At 40.5% G+C, this 10,530-nt stretch overlaps 1 protein-coding gene across 12 annotated transcripts in view; it reads left to right on the top strand.

The window, feature by feature from the left end:
* Positions 1–10,530, top strand: part of pHCl-1 (pH-sensitive chloride channel 1) — a 56,573-nt gene that overhangs the window by 10,286 nt on the left and 35,757 nt on the right. For all 12 annotated transcript variants that reach the window (XM_026816711.1, XM_018030832.2, XM_018030836.2 and 9 more), the window contains exon 2: positions 10,208–10,386. The gene's annotated coding sequence lies outside the window, so the exon portion shown is untranslated. The remainder of the gene's footprint in view (positions 1–10,207; positions 10,387–10,530) is intronic.

Genomic DNA, 10,530 nt, shown 5'->3' with positions numbered 1-10,530 from the left:
CGACGTCTAATTTCTTTTTAATTATAGGAAATGCGTTTTTCTAAGGTACATAAACTTTTGCGATTGACTGTATAGCCAATACATCCTTAATCCAAGAATGGTGTTGCAATTTAAGTTCGTCATTTGTCTTTGAATTGATTTCTTCTAGCGAAATTTGGAAGGTCGGTTGTTTCATGATCGATTGACCCATATTGATAAAAATCAAACCGGCTACGTTCGCAGCTTAACACTATCAATGATCTAACACTTTCGTAGTTAACGCACGGTGATCGGTGGTTTATTAAGCGGAAAATCGAGGTTACAGTAAGCGTCGTCGAGTGGTGGACAACGCGTGGAATCGCAAGGGCTTCCTAAACCGAACATCAGAGTCTTATGTAGGCAGATCCCCGTTCATGAGTCTTAAAACATACTGTGAAACGTATAACCGAACTAGACGTTCTTAGGGTACCCAACAAATTGAATGAAATTTGTGATTTTAATGAATAGTTAAAGTAACATCTCTGTGTCACACAAAGTATATACAATTTTATTGAAACTATTCATTGCATGATTTGATCTATCATGAATATTAAAATGCATCCGAGTTGCGGTTCGCGTTTTGTATTCTGTAATTTCGTCGCAATCGGTGTTTATGTTGCGGTCGAAGTATATTATTATAGTTACTATCGTATCGTTACGGGATACGGCTTTCTATAGATGTATTTATAAGCAATATCTAGTCGTTGCTTCTATTCACCGTTTACGCCGGTAACCATCGTTCGGCTGAATGCAATTCGCATTCGGAAGTCGTATTTTCTACGATTCCCAGGGAACTTGGTAGCATTCTTAAGATATTCACGAGTAACGTCTGGCCGTTGCTCGGTCAACTCTCTTCTTCAGTGATACTAAAGCGAATCTCTACCTTGGCATTTTTTCAATTGCATAATATGTAACATTATTTTCTTCGTCGAAGTTCGTGAGTCAGCTTCTAATTAGGGGGTCGTTTCATTTGCATATTTTATAAGATCGTCGTTTCTTCACGTATTTGAATAATACCCTGCAGTAATTCGACAGGCGTTTCAAATATCGATAAGTAACGCGTAGGAATCCGCGTAATCCGCCTCGAGAGACCGCGTTCATTTTTCAACGAAGGAAGAGACAATTATTCATATTAAAATTCTTAATATTTAGATAGACGCGAGAACAAATTGGTTCTATTTCGATATCGCATCGTTCTTATCCTGTTACCTTAAGCAAAGTATGAAGGAGGCATTTTGTTTATCGTCGATCAGGCCAACAAGCCTTCGAGTTCAATAGTGAGGGAAGTACGAGCACGGAAATTGATGAGTTCTCCTTTTTTCCTCTCTACCTTCGCAGAGCCTCGAGACTCTCCTTTTCCCCGGGTTTTCTCATTGTCAGCAACGGCTCGACGGTAAACACAAATATTTGTATTAATCTTGCGCGATACTGTCGTCCATTGCTCGTCGTAAAATGCACGAGTTAGTTCGGTGCTCTGTGTACACGGGGATTCTTTGAAGCGCTGGCAATTTGGTTAAAAATAAATCGACTGTCTTTCGTTGGAAAAATGTTTCTTCTACTCGTCGTCGTACGCATTTCACAAAGATAAAAATAATTAACGCAAGTTCTGTTCTTCGCATCATAGATTCACATGTTCCGTTTGAAAGGAATCTAAGTTTAGGTGGAATCGTTTGATGAACAATAGGACAGGCGTGCTGTTCTTTTACGCGTAAGCCGATGTGACGATAAGTCGAACAGAATTTTCACGAGAGTAATGAGAAAGTGTCGGCAGTACCTGCTCGCATATATGTATATATTGTAATCTCGTAAGCCCGCACTTACGGCAGATGCACGAGCTGGTGAATAACAACGGAACTCGAGGCAACGGCTTTCCCTCGCGCTCCCGCGAATTGTGAGAAAAGTTTTATCGAGCGCTGTCAGTGGCTGTCGGTGACTATTCCGCTTGGTTCCGGCCTATCGAAGACAGAGCCCGTGTCTCGTTTCCGCTTGTCGGACCGTTGAGACACCGAATAAAACCTAAGGCGTATTACTTACACCGTACTTACTCGCTAGCAGTCGAAAATTCTAAGCTAAATGCGATTCGACGCGAATTCGAGCCGAGATGGAAGACGTCTTCGTTGAATATTCGAACACAGAGAGAATGAGTAAACTGAAGACGTGATAGAAGGCAGGAAAGGTTCAAAAAACATGAAGGATGCAAGTGCAGAGTGTTATTACTGGGTTTCATTTTTTTAAATTAATACTCTACAAGCTACTCTTCATTCTGCATAAAAATCTGCAGTCTGACACGATGGCAACGAATCAACTATGCATTCTTATAATAGTTTACGCACAAAAATTTTTGCTCGGTCGTGGCATACGCGATTTTAAACGAGGAGGTATTGCGTAGGAGATGAAAAAGAGGAACATAAGTCCAACACGGTTTTACGACCCGACCCTGGTTGACCCGAAACGGAAGCTAACGGGATGGGCGGGAGTTTCATTCTCTGTCTGCTACCCCGTGACGTCAGAGGGTGGGAAAGTTTTCGTAGAGGGGGTTGCTGCATATAGCGATACCGAAGACTGACCGACCCCATTTACCACCGCTTTTAGTTTCCCGCTTTGGCCCAAGAGCCTCTTTCGCGAGTGGAAGAATAGATAGAAAACTATTCGAGACTTATTCCCATCGAACCTGTTACCACGAATATATCCGCGGACCTCCTTTGTCTTGAGAAATGCAATTATCACGCGTCTCTGATAACGATTGTACTTTCAATGCACTTCGCGTCCGTGTTATGATATAAAATGGATTATGATTTTGATAAAAGCTTAACAACGTCTGGCGTTACATTTCAAACACGATTATCGATTTGAAATTCGTATTCTGGTTTTTGAACGTACAATGTACGATGTCTGCAATGGAAGCAATCGTTATCCAATCTACATACATGGCCTGGTGGTAATTTATTTGACGAATAGTTGGGAGTTGTTAAGGTGTCGTTTAATTATCGATGTCGGTATGCACGTGTACTCGTGCCAAATCTTCCCGGGATCTCACGAGTCCCACCGTTGTTCGGCTATTTTGAGAGTACGCGAAGGACGCGTCGCGTCGTCTAGATCACGAGAATATTGTACTTGCTCGATGCTCGAGGTCAAGGGTATTAGCGGTTTGATAAGCGTTTTTTCCACAAAACTGCGTGCTCTGATCCCGCGCGATGCAAGCACGACTGGGATTAAGCTTGTGAAAGAATATTCTTATTGATCGTCGCTCGTAAATATGTAAATTGTAATATCCCCGCGAGGATTTATTTATCGGCAATCCTAACTGCTCGTATCGCGTTCGACGAGCGAACAGGAGCAAAAAAATCGTACATTGGCAAGGAAAATAAAAAAGGTGGTATCTATCGGGCATGATTGCATCGAGATTTCTCACCAAACAATTACACGCGACACCCTCGAAGAGTTAGAGTTATTAGTAGTAATTATTATTAACAAACCGCGAATTTCATACACTCAGAGGAAAATTATATCTGAAACATTCCCAAATTTGCATCTACTCTGTCCATATTCTATATAACAATACTTATTAATTAATGTTGTATGTCCAAGTGCATTTGGGATTACGCTATTGTAACCCGGTTGGGCCGGTGTTTAATAATACTCTGGCATTAATTACTAATTGCACCATTAACTGCGTTTGGTAATGAACGCCGTCGCCGCTGCCGCCTCTCGAGCGTCCACTCGGCGAAATTCCAATTCTGTTCTCGAAGTGAAACAAAGCAGAACCTCTAGTATGGAAAACTATCGCGTTTCCTCTTGTTTCGAAGTTAACTCGTTTGCTGTCACACCGCGGATCTACCACGAGGCACGCACGTGCACGTGAATCGTATGTACGGCGTAATCGCAAATTAGCTACGATCGTTGATAACCAGAGGAAACAGACAATTGCTCTCTCGATTGAGAAATTAATTGGAAATGTCTAGTGATAAGATGCTAGCTCTCGATCGTCATACGTGATCGATACGATTACAAAAGAAGGGAATGAGTCTCAAAATTACTTTATTTCGCTTGGTAATTCTACGTGGTATCTCGAGACGAACGTCATTGCAATAAGGTAATAGAATCGTCATTGTTCGATCGTTTCTTTATAATTTCAACAAATAGGTTTTGCTCTGGAAAATTTGAAATAAACCCGTATTGAGGATTCCTCTCCAAATCAACTATAAAAAGAAACGATAGAACTTTGTACGTCAGTTTCCATCCTCGTTTCGAAACGTCAGTTCTTCTCGTACTTCGGCTGACGTACGAAACGAGTCACGTATTGAAAGCTGAAACCGATATCCTATCCTATCGATACACGCCTTTTCGAATTTTAATGGTAAGCTCTAGGGTCCTCGTTAAACCGTGGTTAACAACGGGTCGAAGAACAATGTTTAGCGATTCGGGGAGCATCGGCTCTTGTGCAAACAGCCCTGGTTCGTTCCAGATGCAAAATAAACCTGTTTCGTGCTTCATTCGCACAATCTTTTCGCAGTAAAAGCGAGTCGTGCCGCGTACGCCTATACACATATGCAACGTGCATGTATGCAAGCGTAATTGTCCTACTTTAGAGAAACACGGTTTACGATGCAAGGCGAAAGAGGGCACGAGAACTGCGCGGAGGACAATTATGGGGATAACGTCCTTGCAGCGTGTGCTTTTAGAGAACCAGTTCACTCGAAACCAGGCACAGAGCTGGAGAGATACCAAGCTTCTTCACGGCCCTGTTTCTCCCTTCGTCGTTCGGTCCTTTGTCAGCTGAAATTCTTGTACTTTACCAAACAGCTTAGTTAAATAAATTTCGGGAGGATTTGTCTTAAAATGTTGCGGTCTTCTTCAAGTTTTAACGATGCCATGCTTGCAGTAAACTCAAATATTTTATGAAAACTGTTTTGTGGCAAGGAAAATTCGTGGTTACGGAGATTGAGACGGGAAGGGAATTGTTATGGTCGGTCGTTTGACTGGTACGGGAGGATACTACTGTGTCACGGTCTCATCGAACGCCTGGTCGCCTCGAGTCTTTCACTCGTTCGACTGATTCTAATGAACGTGTTCGTGACAATGTGCCGATCGAAAATGATCGATTTCTTATCGTATTGCTTTATTAATAGCTCGTCGATAATTAACCATAGAGATAACAGGTATAGAGTAGGGGTGACAGTCGTGCAAGTGGGAACGCATTAGAAAGAGAGAAAAGATCAGGTGAGAGAGAACAAATGGGGGTAGTGACGCTTGAATTCAAGTCATTCAAGAGAGATAACATCGTTACATTGATCTTTTCTCTTTTTCTATACTTATACCATTTCCATTTACACGCGACCGTATGGCTCACCTACTCTTGTATTATCTCTATGTAATTAATACGATACGAGGATGCACAAAACTAGAGTGAACTATAAAAAGATGAAGTCGCATTAACGTGACGTTAGAAGCTCGATATCTCTCCGTTTACAATGTCGAGTATGTACTTATCGCCATGGGCATTCTTCATAAAATAGAGGTCGAGTCAATAAGAATTGATATCTCAGATAAATGTTTAGTTGGATAATAATAGTTGGATTCAAGAACCTTGAAAAAATTAATTAAAAATTCTAACAATAAGTGTCATTTTTTAAATCGATATCACCGAGTCTTAACGTAAAACTCAATCTATTTATAGAGTTCATTTTGGATAAACGCTTTTGTTCAATAAGTCTCGAGTGGAGGTTTTGATCGATATTCGTCTAATTGGTTTCAGCCGAGGTTTAGAAATGTGCGTAGTCATATACATTTCAGATTGTTGACCAAAGACCAGAAGTGAGGTAATTTAAGAAAATGTACAAATAGAAATGCAATTGTTTTGTTATTATTGTTAGGAATTTATAAAGTTGAGGTAAAAGTGTGGCAATAGTATTAGTCTACTTCTGGGCCCAAGTGGCCGAAATAAATGATATTATCTGTCATATATATTTCATAAATTCACTATCAGAAACAGGAATGAAATTACCGATCATTGATTATCGAAACACGATTAAAGAGAATTTCGTCGGGGTCCCGCGACACGATCGCAAAAATTCAATCAATCTTTTGATCGAATCGGTAGCTTAATACGACGCAATTGATATCGATATGATTTCGTTTCGTATGTTGTTAGAATTATTGGTCTACTCGATAAAATCTCGCAGTCTCGTGTCTCCTTCTGATAACTTCCGTATCGGCAACACGCTTCCTCGGGTCATAATAAATATTACGCGTTTTATTTGTAAACTGTCCTCATTCATTTTTATCGCTCGCGCGTTTGTACTTTACAACGAAATCCCTACAAGGTTGTAACTTTAAAGCTTTGCACTTCTACATTCACCGTGGCTTGATTTTTCCCCTACGATTTCCAGTTTGTATAATATATTTCCTTTACTTAAACAGATTTTATTTCCTGAAGTATATTTCAAAAGATTGAAAAAAGTTCAGAGTGCAAACAGTTGTTAACAAGTGAACAGTTACGATGCGTATTGGTGATCGAATTCTTTGAGGAATTTAACACATTCAAGGAAATGTTGTTTTCTTATTGACAGAGATCGATAGATCGAAACTGAATCATAATGAGTTTTGAAAACATGTAAACAAAATACAGAAAAAATATCTGTTGTTTTTCACACGGTAGATCCACTTTCACTCTGATACGAAGTGCATTCATCATTCGTTATCGCGTCGTGTCTCGAAAAGTATAGCCGCGCGTTGATTGTTTGCCTTCGTACGTTGCATTTTTCAGTGGTCTCCAGGTGGAACAGTCGTAGGAGAATGAGCACGACCGGCACGAAAGAATTGTTTGAAAGTTAAACGGTAGACAGGGCTTAAGTTGGTCAAAGTTCTTCCACGCGGTTGAATCGAGACTAGGGTAACGCTCATGCGTGCTAGTTAATAAAAGTAAGTCGAACGCCAGGTGGGGGCAAGAACTGGCCGATTGATGCGGTCGCTAGACACTCGTCACGCGTTCTATTATTACACGAACGGGATTCGTTTCGCGACAAGAACGCGTTAGTAGGTCTTGGGGGTCTACAATGAGAGTTGTTGGTGTCTGGGGTCAACCAGCTGCGATCGTTCCCACGTTGACTTATGGAACTTACGATACTTCTTATGCTCGCCGATCAACGTTCCTCCAACATCTGTTCTCGGTGAACCCTTCCACAAAATCTATCCTCTCTAACAATTACTTCGTAAAACTTATTCTAACATGTCTCGTTGATAAATGAATAAAATCACACAATAAAAAAAAACGCAAATGTTTTATACTATGCGAATATTAAACTTAAAGTTGCTTATAAAATTCAGTAGATGTTTCTAAATAACTATTGCGTTTATGTGTCATTTGAACTCTATTAAGGAGATCGGGCATGTTCATGCACAGGCGGACGTTGATCACCAGCTTTTTTTTTGAGTGAAAAATGCAGTGCATGCTCGTTGAATATGAAACGATGTTTTCTCAGCGAGTACAAATGCTCGTCATGTGTGTCTCACGCAGTTTGTACATTTTCAAAGTCGTTGCGATCATAACATCTCAAGGCCTACGCAAATTACCTTCTCCGTTTCTTTCTGTTATCGATGGCGAACACCTGCAATCTGCGTACAGCTGTTAGAACGTTATTGTTTCAGGGTGAGTGTTGCCTCCACCACACGCGAAATTACAGTTCTCTCGTTCAAAATATACATCATTTACTCCGTCGTTTGATTCATTCCAAACAAACCGAGAATTTCATGTCTATTTTTGTTGTTAATCGGTTTTCCTGAGGGAAATGGTATAAAACAAGAACGAGTTACACTATTATCTATATTTTATCTCATCCTCATGTTTGTGAAATGGTTTATACATTTTTCTCTTGCCTTCTTACCACTTCATCTCGACTCTTTTTTACTCGCTCCTCTTATGAGTCGCGTTATAGTCTTCAGTTTATAGTCGCAAAAATGATTGAGTTCGCTCGAGTACGCTGACCACGTGCGTGCAAGTACGTGTGCACCTGTTACGCGCGTGCGTGTGGGGATACACTATGCAGATACAATAGTTAGGCAGGTATGCATGCACGTCGTTTTAAGTGCATTCGTCACGAAGAAAACCGTGCCAAGGTACAAAACTGTCGCATAGTGCGTACTTACACGTGCCACTTTGATATTTCTATGCCTAATCGTTTCGCGGTCGAGATATCTTTGACCGGAGATGGCCTTCGGGATTAAACGAAATTAAGGTTTATTAGATCGCGATTAGAATTCGATAAAAAAAACATGTTGCATGCTGCAGATGCTATTTCAGAAATTGAGTTCGTCTGTAAGTTAATTAAAGAAGTAAATGCAGAATTCGAAATAATACAATCTGATCCTATTAACAAGCCTTGAAGAAATCAATTATGATTTGTTTTAAAATAAATCAAGATTTCGAAGAATGTCATACAAAAATCTTCACTTGACATCGACTGTTTCATTTTCGTATCGATCCATTCCTCTTGTAATTCTAAACCTGTTATCTACTGATTAACAAAATGAAGAACCGGGGAATTACGCGATGTTTGATCGAAGAGGCGTTAGGACGACTTAACAGTTACGTCAATTGTCGAACAGTTCTCGTAGAATTATTCATGTTATTACGGAAAAGGGACGGCTACGTAAAAATAGTAACTTGGATCGATAACACGTCGGATGTTGCTAGTTCTCGTTTTCGATCGCGTAATTACATATCCAGAGGTAAATCTACATGGGCCGCGACGCGACGATACCCTCGAGAGACGATTCCCTCCATTCTTATCGATTCCTATTTGCAAACACCCACACCATGCATTAACTTTGTTCAAATAAATACTGTCATTTTATCCCATCGAGGGCTGCTCAATTCCATATCAAATGTAAACGATGAATGAATATGAAATATTATAACAGAATATTATAATGAATGAATATAACATCGTAATCGTTAATAGTGTAGATCTTTCACGTTTATAAGATAAAAGAAAGTTTTATCGAAGACACACTTTTTAACATTTAATTTCGCTTGAAAATGCACGATCTACTGATGAAGGATGATAAAATATAGTAAATGAGTCTGAGCATATGAAATACAATTAGCGAGTTTTAATTCGAGGCTCGCGGTGTTCGTTTATGAAATTCTTAAGGGATATGGGTTGAGAATAGGTCAGCCGTATGAGTAAGTTTCCTCGTATCAACGCATGGCATGGCATACACGGTTTCCGTACACGCGATCGCGTTAATGCGTTCCGTGACTCTGTTCTTTAGCTTTGAATATTCCACGATGTCGTCGCGTCAACCATTTGTTTGCGTCGGCCAATAAATAAATTATAGTAAAAAGTCAAACTTTCCAACGATGTCCTAGAGAAGTTTAGAAGATCGAGCACTCCAGTTTGCAATGACCGTCCCGAGAGAATTAGAATAATGAGAGAAGTTTCACCATTTTTTCCGTTGAATGGAACTCAGTCGAAAGGGTAAGACGTTTTTCTTCGTCGAAGTATTTTTTTTAGGGAATACCGTCTCGAGTTTCGTGGAGTAAAGAAAGGCATGGGAATGGAACGTAGTTGGAAGAATTTTAAGGGAAGGAAACATTGACTTATCGTCCGCGATCCTTCGACTAAGAAGACATTTGGTCGTAGCTCGGGATGGTTTAGCGCACGAATCGGGCCACGGGGCCAAGGTTGAACGTCGGTTGGTTGTTACCAACGTTGCTGGCAACACCCCGATCGTCTGGTCACCAGTCACCGGCAATTCCAAGAAAGCTGGCGCGACTCACCGTCGCGAAACCGTATCAATTCTCCTATGCGAACACTAGAAATCTGAATCGGAGTTTAAAACGATCATTTTTCATCCACCACAATCCTTATCTTTCCTGTTGCGTGCCCTCACGATACCAGAACGCTTTTCCTTCCTTTTTCCCTCAACTGTTCGCAGTGCTTTTCTTTTATGGAACCCATTCTTTCGCGATTTCTTTGACGCACTGTACGTTCTTTCTCATTGGTTCAAACGAAATCTGTCCCAGAGAGGAAACATTAAATTTCACTACCAGCACATCGACATTTAAATGTTTCACGTACTGAAACAAAGATATCGTTGCTCTTATTACTATTATCATTGTTATTACTATTATTGCGAACGTAGAGAGGAAACTAGAAAGTCTAACAAGTCGGATATTTTTTTCCAGATGGCAATTGCGGCGGCGAAGACGATATGAGCCAGTGAAGAGACCCTCTGCTCTGCGAAAGCGGACGAGAAGCGGCGAGAAGGACGATGAGAGTCCGTGAAAGTTGAAGTAAAAACCTGCACAACGAACAGCAACAGCCTGCCTCGTCCGTTGCGACCAGCCACACATCTCACGTTAAGGTATACGTGCAACTCGCTCATTATGTGTCAAGTGTATCATGTTAAATCTTAATGCTCTAGTATTATCTTTCATGATAGATACAAAATTTACAGTTTCTATCCACTTCTTTTTATTGTTTGATTTATATTATGATTACGATTATA

The sequence above is a fragment of the Ceratina calcarata genome, unplaced genomic scaffold, assembly GCF_001652005.2.
Source record: "Ceratina calcarata isolate Rehan_Ccalc_2016 unplaced genomic scaffold, ASM165200v1 scaffold54, whole genome shotgun sequence".
NCBI classification, from domain to species: Eukaryota; Metazoa; Arthropoda; class Insecta; order Hymenoptera; family Apidae; genus Ceratina; species Ceratina calcarata.
The sequence above is the reverse complement of the archived record's forward strand: the minus strand, read 5'-3'. Positions and strand labels throughout refer to the sequence as shown.